Source organism: Phymastichus coffea, unplaced genomic scaffold (assembly GCF_024137745.1).
Source record: "Phymastichus coffea isolate CEN01 unplaced genomic scaffold, Cenicafe_Pcof_1.1 PCOF00175, whole genome shotgun sequence".
NCBI lineage: Eukaryota > Metazoa > Arthropoda > Insecta > Hymenoptera > Eulophidae > Phymastichus > Phymastichus coffea.
In genome coordinates, this window is record NW_026706986.1 from 9,661 (window position 1) to 35,771 (window position 26,111).

Consider the following 26,111-nt stretch of genomic DNA (forward strand, 5'->3'; position numbering starts at 1 on the left):
TATTGATAGCGTTGCGGCAAAAAAACGAAGAGTCTGGGAGGAAGAGCAGTAGTGGCAGATTTAAAACAGAGGGAATCCCCAACCGAATGGAAATTGATCGTTTTTGGTGGGGGGCGTCGCGTCATGGCCCGAAATAGACAAATAGCAGAAGCTTCGTGCGCGAATCAAACAGGTGCCGAGCTTGGCACATACACGGGGAAAACCCAATGAGCTGAAGCCTACTAACGTTACGATTTGTTTTCATTAAGGTTTGTAATTGAGAAGCCCCGAGTGTCGTCGCCTCCACGCTGTCACTGCTCGATTGGCTTCCGCGTTGAAAAAGCGACTATCTCTTGGCGTAGCATCCCGCGCAATCGATGATTACCGTCGCGGTATTTTCTTTGGTACGCTTGCTCGCTTCAGCGCACGAAGACGCGTCGGCAAAAACGAGTTTCGAAAATGTAAAAAAGCAAGGCGATCGCTCTCTCACGCGCACACGCTGCGAATCATGAAAAGTGAGCGAGATTGGAAAGGGTGTGCGGCGCGCGCGTACGAACAATACGAGGTATTCCTGGTATTAGCCCCCCCCCCTCTCTCTCTCTCTTTCTCTCTGCCCCTGAGGGTACGGAAAGGCTACGCCAGCCATGAGAGGCCGGATTTGCATCCATGGCGAAAGCGAGCTCCCGGACTACTTTATTTGATTGGCCGCAGCAGCGTTTTCTTTTTTCTTTTTCTATTCCTCTTTTCTCGCTGGCCGACAACGCCGCCGCCGCCGCTCATCGCCCGATGCGGATGAAGCTAATGGAGTCGTGGATTTTCGAGTATATCTTTGCGATTTAACGCTACCTCGGGAGAAAAATAACCCGATGTTTGCGTTGTTGTGCTTTTCTCTCGTCAGTGCATTATCATGAATTGCAGATTTTTTTCGTAAAGGATTATTTTGAAAACGTAACTTTTCTCACAGAAACTGCCGTGCAAGATATTGCTGAAAACGATACCAATAGAAGAAACCATAAAAGCGCGCGAACTATCAGCCAACTCATCACCGCAAATATATATCAGCAAAGAAATTGCAGTCTCGAGCATAACGAGCATCTGCCTAAATTTGTTCGCCGTAATAATGCACTCTCCGGTCTAAAGCAAAAAAGAAGGGAAAGTCCGGCATTTGTGGGGACGGGGAAGAAGAAAAAAAGGAAAAAATTAAAACCCGCTCGCACTCACTTTACCCTTAATCCGAAACAAAAAGCCGAGAGAATGGGGGGAAACGGTAATAAACGCTTCATGAGGAGTCGCTCCGGCGCCTTCTTGTCCGACGTTGTGTACGTGAGTTTATCGCTCGCCAAGATACGATTGTAATTGCTCTCCGAGAAATTATTAATTTTTTGTACCTTTCATTACTTACGTTAAGCGCGTGACAACGTTCGAGCCGTATAACAATCCTGATCAATGATGCGTCGTTTCCTTTATTCATCATCAGCTACGGTGGCGGCGCGTCATTACACAGGCCTGCAAGGTTTTGTTCTTTTGCAACTGAGGGTCATTTCCGAAGTAATTTTTGGCGTAGAATTAGAATCCGTCGTCAGAATTGCTTCATCACGTCAGGTTTTTGAGTAATCGTCCCCTAAAGGTCGAAAAAACACGTTTTTTGGCCATATTCAAGGCTTGATTACATCGTTCTAGAATCATTATAAAAAAAAAAACTAAGAAATATATCGTATTCTTCCAGGACAATTGGCCGAACTTTTAAGCTCATGGTGAAACCTCAAAAATGGCAAATTTCCATTGATGATATCTTGATAAAAAAAAATGATATCTTAAATTTGAAAAATGGGTTTTGAAGGGTAAGAGTGCTTCTTTAAGATGCCGTCAACCGTTTTTGAAAAGAATATAAACTCACGATGTAATCAAGCCTTGAATATGGCCAAAAAACGTGTTTTTTCGACCTTTAGGGGACGATTACTCAAAAACCTGACGTGATGAAGCAATTCTGACGACGGATTATAATTCTACGCCAAAAATTACTTCGGAAATGACCGTAAGTTGTAAAAGAACAGTGACGACTCTCTATTTTGCAGGCCTGTGTTATCAGCGAGAGAGGAGAGTCGCGCGTGTCGATGCTTCACATCGCGGAATATAATTATTCGGGCTTAATAAAATCGGGCTTATCCTCTGCGGTAAACAATAGGTTGTCGCTCGCAGGCTACTCGACTATATAACGACATTCATTTCCCTTCCTCTTTCCCCTCCGTGTCGACCGGCCCACACCTCGAGTCTCTGCCCGGTTAACTCGCTTTTCTACTCAATCTCCTCCCTCCCCCCTCTACTTTAGCTTTTAGCATTAGTCTGTAACGTGTCGCTGTGCTTCATTCACTGCTTGCTCGACAGTTTTTTACTACATAATCCAGCTGAAGCGTCAACGATGAATTTGTATTTTAAGGTTTGCTATTCAAAAAGCTCCAAGTCAAGCTTCTATGTTCCATGAAGCTTGTGCACGTGCACTTTAGTCAATCGACTAAAGTAAATCGAAGCTACGCCATTCGACCTTTTAGTAACGAGATCTGCGCCTGACCGTAATCATTTTTTACTACTTGCATTGTTTTGCGAAGAAATATAAATTCTCCAATATGCAATACTCAACTCGAGCGATTGTCGCACAAAATGGCTAGTCCGAGTTTTATGTATACACAAATATACACTCGGCTTCCGTGTGCAACGCAAACTTCGGCGACTGTCCCCTGCAGATGTTAATCGATTTGGCCGGCTCTTGGAATTTCACGCTCAACCGCCTCCTTCTACGGAGTAATCGCTACCGATTCAGACTCGCTGGGACCTTTATTGCATTATCCCGTTTGCTGCCTGCCACCACGTTGCTAGCCGCGGGCTCGCGAATGCCTATTTTGGACTTGATTCCTTCTTCTCGTATTCGATACATGTGGTTTCAATGGATTTGAGATTCATTGCTTGATTTCGAGACAAAATCAGGCTATATAGTTGTGACGATGAAAAGGATGCTGGACTTATAGGGCAAGATAAAATTAATATTATATTTCTAAAAATCCTTTTATAAAAAAAAGAGAAATGGATCTGAAAGTGAAACCAATTTATTCGTGATCTGATTGCCTGAACTATGGTCACGCGAGTTACTATTTGTAACGGTATGTAATGCGTATGTAAAAGTAGCAAATCGGTGCTAATAAATGGTTCCAGTTAATAACGGTTGATTGAATGAATAAAAGAAAAACAATTTGTAGGCATCAAAGAAAGAATATAATCCATTCACCCGACAGCTTAACCTTCAAATAATATGGTAAAATAATCTTAATTTACTTTAATTACATTTATTTTCAAGACATATAGTAAATCTAAAAAACCTATAACTTTTCCGTATCCCGTCATTTTAACTATTGAGAAATATATAGAGGCCAATTATAATTGCTTGTATTTACAGCACTACTTCCGTAATATAATGATAACAGTAACGTTGATTAATAAAAATCTGTAAGAAAAAATTTGTTGAGTGGATATTAGAACTATTTTTTCTAATGTATACGCGTTCGAATAAAAAAATACAAAATTTAGCATCACCGTGTAACTATTTGAAAAAAAATTCATGACGTTGTTAAGTCTGGAGCATTGTTTAAAATTTTTCAAAACTTTAAGGAGATATCTTATGTAGTATTCTCTGTACGGTAAGTCTGTTTCATTTTCATGTGCTCTTTATCAATGAAGAATGATAGATGTTCAATTCGTGTTTCCCATTTTTTGGGAAATGGAAAATTTTTCATATTTTGTGATTTAAAAGTAGGAACATTTTTAAAATCATTGAAATATAATTTCCTACGGTAAGTAAGCGTATTAACAAAGGAATTAAGGCTTTGGCGAAGTATGTGCTTGCTTAATCTAACTTGCAAATGGAAGTCAAAGTAAATACTATCGTGTGAAAACTTTTTTCTTAATTAGGATAATTGGTAAGCATGTCGGTAATAGTGCATTAAAACTGTAGAAACTGATTGTATATTTTGTAGTACTCTATACTTAATGGGATATTTCTATGCTAATGGTAAATAAATAAATTTAGGTACTCTACGGTCGTAAAATATTTAGAGCATTTTTGTGATAATTAAATTAATTAATTAATGCTACACGTAATAAATGTTTAAGTAAGAAATAAACAAGCTTCTAGAACTAAGTGTACATAGTGAAATTAACTTAAAAACTAAAAATAAACGTAATAATAATCCTAAAAAAATGTTATAATATGTCAATAACATATCGGTTGTATTTTTTGAAAATAAATTTGTGTTACTGTTAGTTTGAAATTTACGTTGTTGGCCCAGCTTTGTATATTTGTGCTCAAGCAATAAACGTTGTTATCTATCAAACAATTTTCATACTTTTTGGAAATAATTTATGTTATTATAACTATTTAAAAAACTGATATTTCAAAATACTAATTCTTCGTAATTTGATAGTCGATGATACATGTGATTCTGTAATTTATTTGTACGATAAATTCGAAAAACATGCAATATGAGTTCATGTATGCACAATTTATTTATACATCTACCATCTGTTTACGTGATAGAATTATTTTCTAAAACAAATATAGTTCAGAATAGCGCTAAGAAATATCTTTTTAACAGATACAATATTATAATTAAAAAAAAAGATTATAGCTTTTGGACCATTCCATAAAACGTAATAAACATTATTTTGACAATAAACAAGATAATAAACAAGAATTTTAATAATTTTTATTGTATTCAAAGACATGTTATCTAAACTGCTGATTTACATTTTTCTTTATCAAGATCAAAAGTTTAGTAGATTTGCCCATATAGATTTGTTGAATATTTGTTGAAATAAAATTTGTAAATATAAATATAATAGTACATTACGATACAAGTGCGGGAAAGCAGATTCTCGCTTCGCTCGGGCGTAAACGCCACGCGAGACGAAAAACTCTTTCCCGAACATGTGCCGTACCGTATTTTTTGATACGACGTGTGGAAAGTGCGATTTTCAACACACGTTTTTTGCCGAGCGTGCGGGAAAAACGCACTTTCCGCACGGAGTGTCGAAAAATAAAAAATGTGACGGATAAATAGATGAAAGATAACAGTAACGTTGATTAATAAATGTGAAAATTAAAAAATTTAATTAAAGGAAAGTACCATCCCAAATGAACCGAAATTGACTTTCAATATTTTTTTCAACAAAATAAATCTATTGATATGAGGATATCGTTCAAAAGTTTTTATTCGTAGACAAATTTGTTAAAAAATAAACAAAATATAATTGTGATGCGCAGCTGACGATTCGATTTATTTAGAAAATGAAAAAAAAGAAAAAAACTTAGTGCACTTTCCATTACCTGTAGCTAAACACTTAAAAATTTGCTATGTTATTAGATTTAAAATTACAATTAAATCTACAAATATAATTTTAATAATGTTTTTTTACCAATTAATATTGACGGATTTTCAAAGCGTAGAATCGTTCGATGTATGTGGTGTATCTTAAAATTTTTAATTTCGCTTATAAATAATTATGATTTGATTCAAGCACTTGAATCTGAATATTAGTACAAATGAAAGATGAGCGCGCAAAGCGCGCTTGACGACGTTAGTCATATCTAATAGTAAACGTTAGTGCGAAGGCAGATAATCTGATATTGACTTTATAACCAGAGCATTAAACCAAGGCAACGTCCATGCACGATTCCAACTAATTTTTTATTTGCACCAACCTATTTTCCAGGTAGATGTGCTTGATCATATGAAATCTCCATTTAATCGAGATTGTTCTCGAATTTTCGGAGAAAAAAGAGCTTCGTTGTTCTTAAAATCAAACAAATTACGAGGCTTATGTTGGGTGACGCCGTCGGAAAAATTAGTATTTACTCCCTCAATCTAATTCACTGCCGGTGAAATGAAACCAAGACGAGAAGCTGAACAGTAATAAGAATGTCACCGAAATACTTTTCTTTTTGCTTGTGCAAGAAAGCTTAGATTGTCTTTTGCCTTGTAGCTGGTCAAACTTGATAATATTTCAAGATGTTGGCAATTGAAATGTTGAATCGTTCCGAATGAAAATACATCTTCTCATAGGAATGCCTTATAATTGATACTAATGGTAATGTTTCATAGACTCTCAATTTCGACATCTAGTCGTGCGTGTGCCAATTACTGCTAAGTACTAGCGTCGTAAATTCCACGTTGATGAGTACTCATTGTTAGAGTATTCATACCATATAAGATTCATCATTTCGTGAAATCTACATAGCGAGGCCGCGCTATTAGAAAAATCAGGTCCATAATCTGGAGAGAGTCGAACAGCAGCCAATTATTCGCACGCGAAGGTAAGGAAAAGAGCTTTGATGTCGTCTCTCTCCCTGACTTGTTAACTGCGGGTGTCGACAGACACTTCCACTTTTTCCTCTTCTTTCCTTTCTTTCTTTTAACTTTCGTGTTTCGCCATCTCGCCGAAGGAAAAAAAATGCTCTCTGTCTGGCGAAAGTCTTCATCGGATCGTAACTTTTATTTTTTATTTTAAACATGTTATTTTTTTCGCGATAGCGTCTTATTGCCTTGGTAGATTTCTAACGTACATTTGTAAACTTTTCGTTTGGTTCGATGACTAAAATAAGAAAAATGTCCTACAAGAAGGAATCGTCGTAGCAAAATTTAAAGAAGACCCGGACAAAACGGACACCTTAAGGAAAAATTGAAAAAAAGGAACCAGATAAAAACGTAAAATAGTTACGATAACCAATCCATCTATATAATAACAAGTGAATGAAAAATTGACGAGCAAGATAAATATGCTATAAGAAAACACATTAGATGAAAATAAATAAACTCTTATATTTTTAGAGGGAAATAAACATATAAATAAATAAATAGGACGTAATTTCTGCTTTTTTTCATATTTTTGACAGACCATTGACCGAATTTTGATTTTCTCTCATATTTGTAGATTATTTTAATTAATCAACGCTGAACACCAAGTTATATTTCGAAATTACTTATGAACTATTGAAAATTAAACAAAACTAAAATTTTTTTTAAATAAAAATTTTCGGGAGTGTTTAATTTGCCTCGGACGATCTTGCCCGTTATATGAAAAAACATTCTTAAACTATTAGACCGAATAAATAATACAATTTCATATATACCAAAAATCATAAGCCATACGTCAAAAGTAAGTAATATCGTTTAGACTCGATGTTATCGCCGCGAGCACCACGCACATACTTAAATTTTTATGATTGTAATATAAAGAATATACCTGTACATTGTAACAATATTCGCTATAACCAATACAAAAATAACAGACTATGTCAGTGTTACCTGGAATGTCCACCCGAGTGTCCGTCTTGTCCGGGTCTCCTCTAAATTTGAAAAATAAAAAAAAAAAAAGATTTTGAACAATCGTAATCCTACAATATTTGAAGTGTAGTACCTCGAGCCGAGAGCGTTTGGTGAAATTAGTTTCGTTTTAGAATTTCGGCATCCTTCCTTGTGGAATACACAGCAAAAGAGGCATAGGTCCAGCAATGCGAAATCGGATTTTGCGCCTTTTGGCAGAGAAGCCGTACAACGTAGTCGGTCTTTTCGACTTATTGGCACTGCCTGAATAAATTTAATTCCAGCATTCTACGACGGCGAGCAGTGCGGCTAAGAATTCTCATCTTTGCCAGTTTCCTTCCACGCTGTCCGCACGATGCCTTTGACAAGCTCCACAAAGATATATATATGTACTGTTGGGATGAATTTCTACACTAGCTCTTCTACTTATCTTTTTTGTAATTGTAAGTGTATAAGCATTTTGGACTGTGACGAATGTTCGAAGGTTATCGGAATATTGATAATTATCATCTATTGTATAATAGAAATATAGAGAAAAACAACATAAATAAGACGTTTCTCCGGTAAATTGATGCTTCATGACTGCAAGAAATATAATCTGCAAATTAAGACAGACTTATGTTCAATTAGAGATCACTGTTTAATAAAAGAGGATATCGCGTAATCGAAATAATCTTTCCCCTTCGAATTCATTCGAGCCAATATTTATTTAATATACATATTTGTTTATTTCAACGGTAGCCTGGAAAATAGAGGTAGACGACGTTACCGAAATTTTAGCAAAATTCGTTAAATAAATAATGGTTCAAACGAATCCAAAGGGGAAAGTCTCTATCGATTACCTAACAGCTTCCTTTCTTAAACAATACTACGAATCACTTGGGATAAAACAACGACATAATATAATTGTTTAAACCTTATTTTTATTTTTTGTCTTATAATGATTTTCTAGTAGCTGATCTGAACTAGAAGGCATGATTCTATAATTTAACGTTGCGATTCGGTTGGGTATATTTATTCTACGGGGCTGCTAACGTCGGAGCTCCTAGTCTATTCAAAATATTTATGGATTTCAGACATTTACGTTTAATTGAAATTCTTTGTTTATTCTTAATGGAAAAATAAAAAAGTACTACATGTAACTCCAATCATTCATTTCGGCAATGTCAAACTTGTTGTGGAAAAAACGAATCTCATTAAAAAGCTCTGATAACTTTCAAATTAACTGACCAAATTAATAAGTAATTGTAAATATGTCTTTTTAAATTTTAATACGATACTGTTGATATATAACAATAACAATATATTCCTTAATCTTTTCACAAATTTACAGTGATTAGTATTTCTCTTTTAAAAGTGGATAGATGAGATATATTTAAAATTATTACACTTGAGTTACAAAAATTTCCTTTGCATACTAAGTTGCAAATATTTTCCCTTTCTTATTAAAAAAATAATGAGTATATGTCTGCCATGTAATGCTGCATACGTTACGAAAAATGATAAAATATCAGTTTTCAAGAGGCCTATGTGCCCAATTAAGCTACATTAGTGATCAACAATTCCACAATTCCAAGCTCATTCATCAAGTCTTGATTAAGTAACTCGCTAATTCCTATGCTCGAAACGTTTATGTTAAGGAAAAAATAGATCTTGAAAAAATTAAAAAAATGTGAGCTAATCTGTTCGGTACTGTCGGAAAAAGATAGAAAAAGCTCCTAGTTAAATTGACTTCAAATTTCACTGCAAGCAAATTGTTTTCATTGGTTAAAAATATCGATGAGTTAATGCGAATGATGTCATTGTAATAAAGGATTTGATGGGCAGGTGATGTATCTGTCAACAGTAATCTCGCTTTTTACACTTAGTGAAGATATTTTCTATGATTTTTATAGGTACATGACAGACATCATTGCAACAATAGTATTTGGATTCGATTAAGAAAGCTTGAGCTATCCCGAAAATGAGTTCAAACGACACAGACGTATTCGATATATCTCCATGAATAAATATATCGGTAGGACATACTTCAATCGTCCTTGATGTTTTACGTATTCCTTAAATTCGTAAAGATAGGACAGCTTCTTTTTATCGAGTACACAAAATTAAGTAATTTGAAAGAAATTTGTTAATTTATTAATGCAATTGATGGAAAAAGGAGTATCCGATGATGAGAAATGGCATGTGATGATAAAATGATTAAGCCAGAAGCACTAGTCCAAAAGTTTTTATTTCTCTCGTCTGGATTTGAGACAAGCTTGTCAATTACGACTTATTTTCCGTACAAGCTTGAACTGAATACAAAAATTCAAGAGGAGGATCATGAGAAAATCTATGAATTTTTTACTAAGCTAGAAACCAATTACGAGAGAATCAACGAAAATAGCTTCCTTATCTTGAAATGGTTGTTTCAAGTATATATTTTCACAGGATCAATGAGGAAGCATTAGACGTTTGCAGCGTTACATCGGAATTGAAATACTTGTACAATTTCTGGGTACAATTTCAACATTTTGTATAAAATTTGATGCAAAAATCATAGATTAATATTTGCGATTTAAGTTCTACATTTGTTAAGTTTTAATTGAAAGTTAAACTGATTGATTTACTTAAAAACTATGAATTTTGAACACGCAAAAATACCGTTTATTCAGTATTAGAAAATATCATTTACTTAATTGCGAGATAGTGTATTTATACATCGAAAAAATGAAAGATCGTTAAGTACTTTGATGTTTTATTCGAAAATCCGTTTTTTTTAATTCGAATAATAAAATGTAGTTTCTATTTTTTTGTAGAAGCTTCTAACATGTATTAAATATTTTCTGGCTATAAAACACAATTTCTTCTAAATCTTTTACAGTATCTATAAAGAAAGACTTTTTATTATAATAGTTATTTTTATTTTATCGCGAATCTACAAAAACATATCAAGGAATATAGTTCTACCTAATCGTCTATTCAAACATTGAGAATTATAAAATCGTATAATTTGTTTAACATCAATTGAATTAAAGCTTAATTGATCCGAATTCAAAAATGATTTTGCTCTTTCAAAGTTGATGAACGACGATGAACTTTTATAATAATTATTATTATATTCCAAAATTACATACAATATATACAATACTTTACCATTTATTATACTACATTCATCGCATTAGCACACTACTTAAGTAGTGCGAGAAAAATAAAAACGAGTGTTGCGTGAGGTTCATGTCCAAACGACGTGAAGGTGGAAAAGAATACGAGACGAAAATTTCTTTCTCGAACATGTTAGGTACAGAATTTTTCAAACAAACGTGTAAAAACTTCAAAATTGAGCGCATGTTCTATACCGAGTATGTAGAAAAGTCATACCTTTTGCACGGGATATTGAAAAAATGTAGCTCCTTTCATTTTAGAAATAAGTACTGATTGAAATGAATTACAAATTAAATCAATTTTAAAAAGGAAATTAGATAGCTTAGTACATAGTAGCTTCAAAAAAATTAACTATCAAAAATATTGAGTATACGACCGTTTTAGTATTAATAAAACTTGTAAACATTCATATAAAAAATAAAAGAGATATTTAATTAGCTTCGATCAAAAAATCTCACATTTCCTAACAGGACAAGCAGATGCAAAACCATGTCGATTACTTCTTAGCTAGTAAGATTTGCAACGATACCAAACACTCTTGCGCGCCGTATTTCTCTTTCTCTCTCTCTCTCTCTCTCTCTCACACCTCGGAGTCTCGAGTAGGGTGGAATCGCTGGCGTGAAATGATCTCTCTCTCTCTCTCTCTTTGGCGTTATAAATAAAGCGTGCAATGCGCCAGCTGCTTTGCACTGATAAACCCTCGCACACGTATACACACATACACATACACACGCATGCGCACGCACATAACAACACAACATGCACACACACACACACACACACACACACACACACACACACAAAGGTTAACTTCGATATCGCCACGCGTCCGTACGCTGCTCGATTGACTTTGTCGCGTGTGAAGCATTTTTTTTCTCGACTACTTGTCCTCCGCGCGTGGACGATTCATCGCTTTTCAACTGATATACAATGACGAAAGTCTACGTTTCCAGCTTGACGGAGCAGAGGTTTTAGTTGACTTTGTCATTTGTTTCGATTTTTCAACTGTTCATTTTGAAGCTATCTTTACCGACTTTCACTAAAATCTCATGCGATATTGCACCAGCGCGTAAATGAATTTCGGCCTTCTATCATGGGAGAAGCGCACTGCAACACTATACAAGATGCATCTCGAGGTTACTTAGTCTCTCGAAGTAGGCACGGTTGTGTATTGCATTAGATTTTTCGTCACGGAACCAATAACGAATGCATTAACGTAACGTAAAACGTTTCTCGAACGAATCAACTTTGGAGCTTGTCGATCATCATTGGACGTTGTTGCATATCGCTTGCAAGAGAGACATCGTATTTAAGCGCACAGGTGCAATCGATAGGCGCAGACACGACGTCATTATAACACGCCGCTCATCCGGCATAACAAATAGCTTTACCCCGTCCGCAGCAGTAGTGATAGCCTTTACCTACGCAAACCACCATTCGCTCATCGCGCTGTGTACGTGGTTGCCTCTTTTCGGAACGTTGACTTTCGAGGAGCAATATTTATCTAGATAAATTAAACAGCTAGATTGAAAAACCAGTCCGTTAAAATCTAGCTCGAAGCCAATACTGCAAGCCGCGACTCGTTTGCTCGTTTGTCCAGACTGGCGCTTCTTTTTCCTCATTCTCCTACTCCAGCGTATGTGATTAGCCTTGCTGCTCAAAGCCTGCTTGAGCAAACGCACGTGCGTTGCGCCAAAGATATATCAAAAGTTGAGGCGCACACGCCTGCGAATTGATTAATGTTTTCATACCGCGCGAGAATTGGCTTATATTTGCGCGCGCTTGAGTTCGTTTTGTTGATTTCATGGAGAGGAGTCCAGCAGTAGTCTTCGCGCCCGCAGATTGGAAATAATTCTCGAGCGGGAGAGAGCATTTGTGTTTGCACGAGCAAATGTGCGTGATAGTTCGGATGAATTATGGCCGCGTGGGCTCGCCGCTTTGAAACCATTCGAGGCAAATGCTTTTAATTACACGGACGAAGGATAAAAATTATTCAAACGTAAATTTCACCAAATTCTAAAGTTTATGGAAACGAATACTCAAGTCGGAATTGACCTAGAGGGCAACGCGAGCCGGTTTCCTTTGAACATCTAAGTACTCACATCGGTAGCGTAATCAGTAGCGCGGCTTCCATCAAGATCGCGTGCGTACCAGTCCGTGTAGTAGAATAATGAGCCATTAGCTAATTACGAATATCGCTCGCGGCTTAACAGGCCGACAGAAAAAAAGTTTCATATGCATGCATGTGTATATACCTTTATGATTTACCTTTGCCGTCTAGACACAACTCTCGCGAAAATGTGACGTGGCTCTTGCATTCAAGATGATGATGGCGATCCTATCGGATGCGAATTCTTTGTTAATCCGACCGACGACGAAGCGCACTTGTTTCCGAATATTCAGAGTGCCTGTGTACGCGAGCAACAGAGAGAGAATACTGTTCAACGTGGCTAACAGGTTTGATGTCAAGCTGCTGCTCGCGAAGTTAATTACAAATCGAAGCGCCGCCTCTTCTCTGTTAATCAGGCGGTTGAATTTGCAATTACATTGTGTTGCCTGCCCTTCCGTTGCCTCGTTTCTTCTCTCTCGAAGATGTGGTGACACTTCGGCAACGTCTCTTTTTATGACAGGCAAACTTTTCCTTTTTCTCAAGTTGCTTACGTAAATCTCTCATTGTTTTATCCTAAATGTATTTTTCGAAAATCATATATCGGAAAATTACGCGAAACAAATCACTTGTGACAAGTACACGTTACGACGGTTGCATAACCCGCGAGTGAAACGAAGTGTATAAAGCTACTAAAGCCCCGGTAAGGTAATACAAGTTTTTTCCGCTGAATCGGATACTCGAGGGCACGTGTTATGAACAGAGAGGGTGACATGGAATAACGGATGGGATTGGCTGTTGCGTTGATACATTCTATTCTGCCTTTTTCAAGATGTCTTTTTCTCTCTCTCTCTCACCCCTCTCCCCCCATTACGGTTTTCCATGTCGACTCTTTTTCTTGGTTTCTTTTTTCTTCATTTCTCGTCATCCAAACCGCCTCTTGCAAGCTCAAGACTTGCAAAGCTCTCTTGCGTTCACTGAGAGGATTTACCTTTGTTTGCTTGATGTGCTTATCAGAATTATTATTTAGTACTCTGGTTAGTGACTGAAAATGTAGAGTAGCAAGGCTAGCACGTATCTCATGGTATTATTTCGTAAGTAATCATTTATATTGAGTTTCGGTTATTGTGTGCAATTCGTATTATGATGACTCGATACCAAAATGGATACCGTATAGCGGATATTCAGCAGAGTAATTTCTATTCAAACGTCATCAATATCAACGCGGCTCAATTACAGGTAATGACTCGCACTCTATGTAATACTCTATTTAGTGTTTAAGAATGATTAACTTTCAAATGATATTATATCACACGTGTGCCCCCCCCCTTATATGGCTTGCCAATATAAAATTCACACTTTTGCGGGTTACGAAACGCGATTGCGCATTCAGATCGGAAAATAAATAATTGCAGAATGCCCAGAGAGAAAACGACAACAACCGAACAGTGCCAGTCGGCAGGCGACAGCGGTAGCCGCACGCGATATTCGCGCGGCGCAATCGAATTATAATGGCCACACGTAGCGGCAGACAAAAACTTAAACCCTATGCCGAACTACAACGGCGAAATTCACGTTAATATAACGCACACATTGACTCAGATGATAAAGGTCTCAGCAGCATCGAAGCTCTCTCTCTCTCTCTCTCTCTCTCTGTCTTTCTCTCATTCTCCCTCTCTCTCTCTCTCTCTCTCACATTCGAGTGGATCGCAAATATCGCCGTGACCACCACGACACCGCAGTACCGCGTCAGACGACTCGAGACTCCTTATATACTCTCGCCCACTTGCTTCTGCGTGTCTGTTGTCGCGACCGATGCTGTTTGTCTACCTGCTGATTGGTTCTGTAGATCGAAATAAAAAAGATAAGTGTAGTTTGTTAGCTGTTACGAGTTTTTATTTCGAAATTGAATGATGCGATCGAATGACGATAAATAACGACGCTTTTGTTGAACTAAAGTATAATGTATATTCGACTCTCAACATCAAGTCGTTATTTGAAATACAAGTCAAAAAACTTGCCAAAGCATCATCAAAGAAAGTCCTGTACGGCGAAAATCATTCAGCTACATATAGAGAAGAAACGACGCTCGATTGCATGGCAAGGTGTCTTTTCTCGTTGTTTCGGCTGGAGGATTACATTCTTCTTCCTCCTTTCTCCGTATGAACTGATCGATCCCCGGATATAGGGGCGCTGTGCTGCTTCGTTTCTTTTCCTTTCCTGCACGCTTGTGTGATGTTTATCCGCCAGGTTTGTACGTTTCTAATAGGCGATAATTGTGAAATATTGCTTCCTTTTTATTCGAAAAACCCGCCTTATTTACTCCCGATGTTACCCTTCATTTGTAATTGTTTGATCAACCTTGCTGCGTACAACGATAATTCTATTTTTTCAAAGTTTTCCGACATCAAAAAAAGTATTTTCTACAACGTGGAAATAGAGATACCTTTGAACCTTTCTTTCGGCAATGAAATTAGCACTTAAGCCTAAGTCTATTTTGCATCACAGTAAGTAATTCATTCTAATTCCCGTGACTTGAAAATCAAAGTGATCTGTAAGACTCAATCTGCCCAAATCATTAAAGCAACCGAGCGCAGATTCCTCCCCTCTTATTTACTCGGCCACTCGCTTGGGGGTTCTTCTTTCCTTTTCTTGCGGAGCTTCGCTTTCTCATTTCGCAACCGAAACGGAATTCCTGTGGCTAACTTTCTCCTCCTAGCGATTTCCTTCGAGGATGCCCCTACGCGATCCGTTTGTCACAAAAATGTCGCTGCAAAATCAATCGAGTTTGGTGCTTTCCTCTGCTTTGAAAACTCATGTATATGAACACCGCTTCTTTCTTTTTGTTTATCTGGACTACCTTTTTATTCATCGAATCTCCCTTCCTGTCGTTTGTTTAGACTTTTCGAGGAGACTCGTAGTTATCGTGTACAAAATATGTTTTAATCTTTCTCTAAAATAATGAATAATTATAAAAATTCCTTTACTGCAACTTTTATGTAAAAATTGTGTACAAGTTTTCCTGGAATTTATTCATCATAGAAATTTGCTGTAATAACATAATAAGCTTCGTACGCTATAGAGCTTTATTGTATTTTTAAGAGATTCTCGCGTAAAGACTTTCGTTAAATATCACTCAAATGATCACTGCTCGAGTGGATTGGAGTTGGCGTATAGAAGAAGACCTTATTCAAATTTACTTCATCTGCAGTATTATTACTTCCGACACTAAATAGTAGCTCTATTTCACAAAAGTAAAACGTTTAAAAAAAGTATTTCCAGAATGAATTAAGTATCATTAAAATAAATCTCGTCATCATTTAAAAAACAACGAAAGTATCATCGCCCATATAACAGTCTGCTCGAGTAACATCTTTTTCTGCTCTGCTCTGGTCGTTACTGTGGATGATCCCCCCGCTCCCCCCGAACGTCGTGGTGTTGAAATAGAATCGCCGTATATAAGGTGACAGTAAGGACACACAACGTTGCACCGATTGCCGAGCATCAATAACATTCGTTAACGCAACCCCTGCGCGCGCAACTTTTCCGTCCTTTCTTGTCCTCTCCTGTACACGTACTGTACAAGCATACTTTGTTAACATGATCATCATTGTCAATTGTAAGAAGCGAGCAATGAAAACATTATTTTGCTTTCTAGTTTTACGATAAAAAATCATTTCTAGATCTCGAAGTCAAACGTGCAATCGATGATAGATACTATGCAGATTACCGGTAATTTTGTCTTTAATTGAGAAAGCTTTAGTGAAAATATCAATTTTGAAAGTTACTTGAGAGAGTTTCATCAGTAATAAATGTAAATAAATATATGGAAAAATAGACGAATTCATAAAGAGTATTTAGAATTATGTAACGTAATAAAAGAGACGCGCGATTTTGTTGACGTAATAAAACTTCCCTTGAGGAGCATGTCTTTCAGCTTTGTGCGTTCACTTTTCAGGATTCGACGAGAGTTTTTTGTGACGATTCTTTAAAAACAACCTTTCCTTTTGTGTTTGAATGGGAAACGCCTCACTCTTCTTTTGTGCAGAAGGTAGAAGGCGAGAGAAGGTTTTTATTTGTTTTGTGTCGTTGTTTGTCTAGACTATAGAAACGTAATTGAAATGTGACGTGAGCAGAAACTATGAATGCAACGATAATTTACTTGTTTTGTAATGTTGATTGATTGCATTTGATACGATTAAGATGAGCAAAAGCCATAAAAATTCGCCAAATAGAGTCATAAAAACAATTTTTTCTCTCTATCCTTTCACATTTAGAATTTCGCAATGCACTTTCTATATTTATCGATTTTTTTTAGAGTTACCTGTGGGAATATACATCCAAATGGATTACACTTCAAAATTACATAGACTGTCATGACATTCATTTTTTAAAACCGTAACGAAATAAAAAATGATTCTACAATGGTGTTTGCTGAGAAAACGCAGCGTGCAACAGGGGATAATGGCTCCTTAAGAGCAATTAAGTCGTTGAGGAAAAGTCGAGACAAAGTAAACGAGAGCTATTGTCGTCGTAGCCTTCGATTTCTCCATTATGTCTCGGAGCCGCGCGTAATTCGATTTTTTTAAGGGAACCCGATGGATAATGACTTGGAACCCGTGTCGCGCCGATTAAAGCTAACGTCGCTTTAGAGACACCTTTTTTCTTCTTCTGGATAATCAGGCCGTTATGGATTTTACTCCATGAGTTTGTCTGCAATGTATAAGAAATGTCTCGTTGAAGTGGTCGCTGATGAATTAATTTTCGTGAGTTTGAAAAGCGAAATAGTCAGTCTTCAAACTGGGATTCTCGAAGTGTAGACGATGGCAATCACACATATAATTGTTATAAGTGTCTCTTTTAGAACTCTGGTAATCATGAGTAGAAAAGAAAAAGAAGCGCAGTAAAGAGCCGAAAATAATGAGAGCAATCGAGATAGAGGGCGTCAAATTAATTTGGGGGATAATTGTAAGATATCGTCGCCAACTTACACACACACAAAGTCGTTGTTTCTTGTCCCGCGGGAGCCAAACTCTCGACACGTCTTCGTCAATAGTTTGCCTAGTTGCTGCTATATTGCGTTCCGACTAAAATAACAACTCTTTCTCGCTTGGGGATGTTTTTTAGTCGCAACGCAATGATTATCATTGTTTTGGGGTGAACATTATTATCGCTTTGAGGCATTATTTTTCTTCCTTGAGAAAACTAGCTTTTCTCCAGATGAAATTACTAACTCTGTGGTTTGAAATGGATCTGATGTAACGTTAAATGGAAAAGCTTCCTTCTCAGAATTTACGGCTTATTGTTGCTACGACGATAACTGGATAATGATTAAGTTTCTTATGGAATTTGAAACGTTACGTAAGATTTTGTTATTACGTAATGTTTGATGAAATGACGCGAGAAAAAATAATTATATCTCGATTATTCAAGATCATTGAAAAAACATATATCCCTTGCGAAACGTGAAACAACAAAAAATGCAGTCTTAAATACCCGAACCTTTGACGCTTTCATTTTTCGACAAATCAAGTATAATGAGCGCACGACTGTTGCACAAGCAGCAGTAACCGCGCACGTGGATGCGCGTAGTTCTCACGTCTGCAAACCTTTCGTTATACCACCCACATGTGACATTTACGCAACGCGCCGCAAACGCAAAATTAAATAAAGTTTTCTTTGTGATGACGGTTATTACGCATTTTCACGATGCTTAAAGATTTTCCTGGTAAAATAAATACACTCGTTTTTTCGTATAAAAGTCAACATGTCAAAGTGTACTTTGAAATAAAAACGTCAGACACTTTTAGAGAAGAGCAAGCAGAAAAATGCAGCAGCTTGTCAAAAAAAGAGCTATCAAAAGGTCGATGCAGCGCGACGTCAGCCGTAAAATTCCTCGCAAATTGAAAGACGCGCAAGCAGCAAAATGATAGTCTCGAACCTCTTGAAAAGCCGATCGCGCCGCTAATGACGTGGGGATCCGATCGATCAAAACTCCGTATAAATGTCTTCCCCACTATTCGTCTTTTATGACTCGAGGGTTTATATCCTCGCCCTCTCTCTCTCTCTCCCTCTCTCTCCCTCTCTCTCTCTCTCTCTCTCTCCAGGCAGAGTTCGTTGGGAAATTATTTCTCATTCTGTTGCATTGATATTTTCCTTTCGTGTTTGTTGAATACTTTCATGCTGCTTGCTTTCTTACCTTCATTCTTTTAATTTCTGTTATCTTAATTGACTTACGTCGGTGCTTTTGTAATAAGATCATTTGCCTTTGAATTATATTTTGGAAATTTATTTAAAACAGATAAAAATGTCACCATTATTATCACAGACGTAATTAATTATATTTGTTGATAACAATTTTATTGTGCATCTCTTTCAAAATAAAATTAATCATCATTTGTCAATACAAGCTACAAACTAGTATTAAAAATAATTGGAATCCTTTAATAATCCAAGTTTACTTTATGACTTTTCAATCAATCAAGAATACCTGGAACTCATAAATTTCACTGACGAAAAAATATTCACCTAATTTTAATTATACAGCCTTTGTAAATAACATTACTAAGAATAAAATTGTCACTACAGATAAATGCTCCAAAATAGTTATAATCCTTTAGTAATAAGGACAACAAAATTAACAGTTCGCTTAATATCAGGGATCAGAGTTACCGTACACTACATCAACGAAATTATATCGAACCAAAATCAATCAACCCTAAGTGGTACGCTATAATATGCTACACTGACGCAAATACAAGAACTTTAATTTCGCAGTCACGTATTAATCCAAGCAGTCAATACAAATAGACTGCCCGTGAAAACTATAATACCTTGTCCATAGTGATTTTTACGTCGTTAGTGTCTGTGTATGTACGTGGAGGAATTCATCAGTGGCCGCATGAAGACTCTTCATCCGGCCAATTTAATCCAACGATGATCCTCGGTATGAAGCTTCGATGCAGCAGCACCTATACGCTCGTCTACACGCGTCCCTTTGATCGTTTCGGAGGGCCTTCGATAACCTCCATATAGCTGCTGTGCAGCGCATATTGTGCATACGCGCACCTTCGCAATCAAATTACGCGTCTCTCCATGCGCTGGACCCGCTACGTTTGTACAGGCAAAGTCCAGTCTAGACACACACATTACAATACCACACAAGATTAACTGTAAGTCGCTGATGATTGCCAGTATACAAATGCTAATTTCTAATGACAGATCATTCGATTCCTTCGGATTGTGTACCTGCAAGTTGCTTTGTGCAGAGATTTGGTTTGTCAATGATGGTTCGTCAGCATGAGATGAAAGGATTTCCAATTGGCAGCTGAGGATAGATTGATTTGAATGATTCTGATGGATATTATCAGGAATTCTATGGACTGTGTTTTACAAATAAAGAATATCATCATGTTTGTTAGAAATTTATTCAACATCTTACACAAATCGCAAAGATTCTTGAATAGTTTCAATTCACAAAGAAAACAATGGTAAAATATTGATGATTGTGACAGCACGAGGCACTAATAATTGCTTTGACGATGAAAAGATATGCAAAAAAAGATGACAGATTTACAAGATTCATTCGAATGTACATTAAGTAGTATTTGCGTAACAAGCTATTACTAACTCCTCTTCGCTACAATTTATCTTGTTTTCGCAGCATATAACATTGCTATAACATTGTAAGTGACTTATCTATTTTTATACAATTTTATTTCATTTAGTGTGATTCCATATTCTCAATAAATTTTTGCAAAACCATAAATGATATTCAGCAAATCTTCCCTGAAGAGATCGACCAGACAAACTACGTGTATTCTCAAGCAATAACAGCGTTTATGTGTGTTAATTCCCCAAGAATACGCGTCGCCAACCTGGCCTTCGATGATTTTAGTTTTTCAGGTGTTTTATAATTACAAGTCTTCTTTGGCAAAAGCTTTTTGAGGCCCCCGTTTGGAAATAAAGCTAGAAAAAGTGTGGTTAACTTCTCTTCACAAAATATACCATTAGGTTTGAAAGATATGACGTTTTGATGTGTCTTTAATTCTGAAAAATAGTAAAGAATTTAGGATTTTCTGGAACATTCGTGAGGAATTCGGAAATTACGCCATCGGCAGACGAGCTAATCGAAAGCATAGAGTTTATCATTAACTGGATTTTCACAATGAACTAGGCAGAAAGTGTATACGTTTTCACGCCAAAAATTAAACCAAGTTGTAATATGTGCTTTATAATAATTTAAAATATTTGCTAAACTAACATAAAGTACAGATATAGAAAAAACAATTGAGCTGAGCTTTGATGATAAATTGATTGCACATAGAATGTCGTATTTCACGTTTAGAAAAAACTTTGATAATGTCGCTTATTATGACATTTTTTTTATCAGATGTTCAATTTCGCACTCTGCCCAGTTAAGTGAAACGTAATATAAAAAATGATCGGTTGAATTTATGTAATTACTCAGCGATCATTGTCGAGGCCACGCGTGGAAACTTGGACTAAACCAAAACAATAAATGCCAAGTTAATGAAATATTAGATTACGTACCCAGGACGGGAAGTTATTGGTAACTTCATATAATGTGAGAATTGACAACCGAGGCGAAGCCTCTAACATGCAATGGGCTTGCTAATACTTTCGCGACCTCGAGTTGTAACAGACTATTCACTCTTTCAAATTTATCATGTCAATGTACAACATCGTACGTTTTAAATTAAACATCGAGAACTCGCATTCAGACGGCAGCGTGCAGATTCGAATAGACTCGTTATTGTCACGGCAAGCTTCCTCTCCCTCTCCTATCCTCTCTTTTTCTCACCCCCCCTCCCTCTCTCTCTCTACTATACGTTCTGAAAATTAATTGAGCGCGCACAGATTAAAGTACGCAAGTACTGTTCGAACACGCTTGCCGCCAAGCCTCGCTGTTATCTCCCACATAATGTGAATATTGTTTATGGAAAGGTTCACGAAGAGCAGAAAGATGAGATTCTCACCCAAGCCACCAGGACGTTTTATTTTCGTACCAAGCAATCGACCGGGATTATTGATTTTTCAGACGTCTGCTTAATTTTCACGTGAGAGATTAATGGATGGATTCAAAATTTTTCGGTTTACTTTTATCGATGAATAACATTATACGATCCGTGTAAATTAAATGATCAGTAAAAAGGACAACAGTTTCTAATTATTAATTAAGATACCTGATTCCGACGAAAAAGTGACGAAGGAAAAATCGTGTAAGATTTGCATGGACTCGCGACGAAGCTCGAATTTGACGATGCGGGTTGAATAGAGAGAGAAAGAAAAAAAATATTCAATCGCACTACTTCGCGGGGGCTCGAGCAGTAGAAAAGTTTTCCAATTTATCAGCGTTAAGAACTCGTCGCTCTTGCGCCGCGCTACACCTTGAATTGACTCCCAATCTCGGGGCCCGAATACGGTTAACGATGCCGTCGAGCGCGCGAGGCCAACGAAATTTCCGCCGCGGGGAACGTCGTTACGGCCCTCGTTTTCCCTCGGCTACTCTTTCTGGGGATTTTTTTGCTCTCCCTCTATCTCGTCCACGAGTTCATGCTTTTTCACCAGTGTGGCAGCCGTCTGTCTCGACTTTTATTATTATTTTTTGTTGTTGCAGGGGGAATGGAAGCTATCATTAATCCTGCGAGTAGACGATGCGCAGCTCTGCTGCTGCAGCTGACGAAGTTATTGACGTCGAGTATGATTTTCACTGAAAAAAAGAGAGAATCAATTGAAATTCGAATTCAAGCAAAGCAAGAAGTAAAGGAGAAATAAGAATACTGACACGGGGCGTAGTGTTGCAAAAGTGATGGGAAAGAAATCTTAAAAAAAGAGATATCTGGTGATAACGAGATAGCAGCTAGAGCGGAGAAAATAAATAAGCTACTGCGAAAAATGCCAAAGGAATATGAAGCGTCACTAAGGGAGATAAGGAGGAGGAAGAGAGAGAAAACCCGGACGGTATCGGATGTCTGTGATTGGCTGGGATACTGTTACTCGGCTGGTGCTTCTCGGGAGCTTTTGGCATCGTCCTCCTCTTCTCATAAGAATTTGTGCAATTGCGCTGGGAAAACGAGAAACGGAGAGAGGGAAAGGGAAATTGTACCAATTCAAACGCCTGTAATTGGCTATTTCAATATTTCTGAATTTTTCAATTTGATGATTCTAGAATCCTCTGAGGTCTTGACTCATTGTACAGAGTGTCGATACAATTGTATATCGTTAGTTTCATTTTGTAGACAGTCCTCCATTTGTCAGCAATTTTTTGGTTGGTGAAATCTGCAACAACAACAAAATATCTTTTTTAATTCTCCGTCTCACAAACGACAATATATTTATGTTAAAAAATTAAAACTTCCCAAACAATTTTAAAGAAACATAATTCCACCGTCGTTTTTTACACCTCTGAATTCTTATTCATAGAAAAAAAAGAAGGCTTATCGTAAGATGAGTGTCAAGTCCAGCGAAATTTCTCACATTGTACGAAGAAAGCGAGTGGGCTACACGAAAGTGAGAGATGAGGTAGGAATAAAACTCGACAGAGCGGACTGACGGATGGCGCGCGGATCTTTCTCCCTGCTCCGACAAATGGATTAAGGCCAAATTGCTAAACTCTGTTTAATTTGGCCAAATGAATTTTGTTCCGGCGGCGCGCAAAGGCACACGAAGCTGAGAACTTTCTCCCCAGTGCAAGGAATCTCGTTTCTCTCTTTCGCGAGCGAAAGCCTCTTTGGAAATCGCTTTATTAATTTGTCTTTTAGTTTTGTTATTAGTGTTTCGATACTCTCTTGATCTTTCGTCATATCGCTTTTAACCTATAACGCCGCAACCCAACACCGAAACACGTAGTTCTACAAATGTATCGGTAAATTAAAATAAGGTAATGTGTAGCAAAATAAACTAGGCGAATTTGAAATAAAGTAGGCAGAGAAAATTTATCATAGCATTGAAATCACCCAATGATGTTCGCTGTGGTAGCATATAATTGTGTCGCAAATTCAGCAGCCTCAGTCTCTCACTTCGAATCCAATCTCAAAGGGAAAGGCCATTGCACGGATTTGGGTATGCGCATCGTGTCACCGCATTATACAGCTACGGAAATGGGAACCTCGGACTCTACTCTATGTCTGTCTCTGTATGCAGTGACAAATGAGATGTGCATACGCCGCCATCCTTATTGAATCAGCTTCAAATACATATATTTCTGCGTGCGGGTTTGTTTGTGCACGGCACAGAAGCATCCGTAGAGAGGGGAGAGAGAGAGAGAGAGAGAGAGAGAGAGGAGGGGGGGAAGAGGGAAAGAGATAGGGATTAATTAATAGATTGATTGACTTAGCTTTATTAACCTTAGGGTATAACCCCGTAGGTTTTAGGTACATATAATATAAAAAATAAAATAAAATAAACAAAATCAACAGAAATAAAATAAACAAAAGTTTCGCACAATAGCACAATTAGAAACGATTGATTAAAGCAGTTAAAAAAATTACAATATAAGATACGCGTTCAGAAGAGATAAAAAATTCACAAAAACACAAGATTTAACATTAATGTAAAAGCTTAAGTACTAATAATAAGTAACCTAAATAATATACACTATTTACATAAAATTTTTAGACGTAAACGATAGAAAGCTACGCAGGATTCTTAAGTATCACCCTGTAAGGGAGGATGAGTAATTAAATATGACAAAAATAAACATAACAGAAAGTTTACCAAGGGAAAAATGAAGCAGATAATAGAAGAGAGAGAGATAGGTAAGGAGAAAATGATCTAGAGAGTGGAGAGAAGGATCGGGTGTAATGTGGAATCAAAAAGATGGGAGATAAAATTTAGGAGGATTTATTAAATGGAGGGAAATTAAAGGAAAAGTAGTTGCCGGGGGCTTGAAGGTAGTTAGAGAAGGAGGTGAAGGCTGACACATCGAATGGAAGCGAGATTGTTGGTAGCTTCAATAGTGTATTGTTTAGGGACTCGGATTTAACTCTGCGACGAAAAATTTGTTGCTCAAGGATCATTAAAAGCCATGAACTACCATGTCTTGAGTTCGCTGTATCTGAGGATGTCAAAATCAGAGATAGAGGCTGATTAAGGAGGAACATACCATAGATTGACACAGAGTGAAGCCAAGCCTCCGTTCGCGGTGCTGAGTAGGAGAAAGGCATCGAAGGATTGCAGGTCGAACGCTTTAAGTAGAGTGGGAGAGAGAGAGAAAGAGAGAGAGGGAGTGAGAGGGAGAGAGAGGGAGAAAGAGAGAGAGGGAGGAAGAGAGGGTGTGGGAGGGAGAGAGAGGATAGTAGTAACATGAGAGAGGATGGTAGTAAAAACGATAAAGCTCAACTGGCATAGCCGCTGCATTATACCAAAGTTTCAGTTACAAAAATTTAGTGTAGAGAAATTGGCAATAAAGCTGAATGTAGTGGAATTTGAACGTTTGAAAAAGGCTCCATGATCGGCTTGGAAACTAACTTCGGATGGAATAAAAGAGTAGGACACAAATCTGAAAAGACAAAAAACCCAATCGCAGCACCAATTAGCAGTTTCTACCTGTGGTGCGGTTGCGTGCATAATCCGTATGAAATTTCGGCTATGCGAACATACCAAGCACCGGCTCTCTGTGTGTATATCTCTTTCAGACGTATTGAAAGCCGTTTCAGATATCTGTATGCTTGTCACGTTCAAAATACTAGGCTACTGCGTTCCTTGTTGAATGGAGCTTTAATGAGGGAGAGAGTTCGTATGCAGAAGCCGTCAATTAATTCCGCAATTGACACTCTTTACGGATGCACGATGCGTGCACTCGCGCAACTCGTGGAATTTTTGGTATTTGCTCCTGAAAAAACTTTTTTTTTATGCTATTTGTTTGAAAATTGGAAGAGCATGTGCCGTATACATATTTTTTACCATGAATTCAAAGCGAAATCAATTCTCGCGATGAGAGAGAGAGAGAGAGAGAGAGAGAGAGAGAGAGAGAGAGAGAGAGAGAGAGAGAGAGAGAGCAAAAGTTCGCGCTTTTTTTATAAACTTTGGGCTTTTGTCAATTCATTTTTTTGCGAAAAGGTGATGAGGTGTTGACCGACATGTCAAATAATATCTTTTACTTGCGTTTCTAGGAAAAAAGTGAACAGCTAAATCTTATTCTTTGGGACACGTTGAATTCAAGTGACACTTATTCGATTACTACCACAACCCTTCTTGCCCTAATAAAACTACGGCTTCCCCCAAATAATAAAATTGACCAAATTTGAAATAATTTGAAATTGACGGTATCTGCTGTGTCGGAGGGTGATACTATATGGCTATATACAAAAACGATAAAAAGTGTACGTAATTTATGACGCTGAACTGCCATCAAAGATGAATATTGCTGAGTGAAAATAATTGCACCGCTTTGATAAAAATAAATATGGAATCCTGAATTTCATCAAGCGAAGCAACGCGATTGAAATTCTTGTATTCGAGGCAGGTAGACAGGTCTGTACAACACG

General features: G+C 37.3%; 1 long non-coding RNA gene across 2 annotated transcripts in view; it reads right to left on the bottom strand.

The window, feature by feature from the left end:
- Positions 1-20,115: 20,115 nt before the first annotated feature.
- The window catches only part of LOC131673388 (uncharacterized), a 59,567-nt gene continuing 53,571 nt past the window's right edge, over positions 20,116-26,111 (bottom strand). The window contains exons 3-4 of one of the 2 annotated variants that reach the window (XR_009302705.1): positions 22,409-22,902; positions 20,116-22,333 (exon numbers count right to left, since the gene is read on the bottom strand). This is a non-coding gene — a long non-coding RNA (uncharacterized LOC131673388). Of the gene's footprint in view, positions 22,903-26,111 lie in introns of both variants that reach the window. The other variant, XR_009302704.1, reaches the window with a different exon arrangement.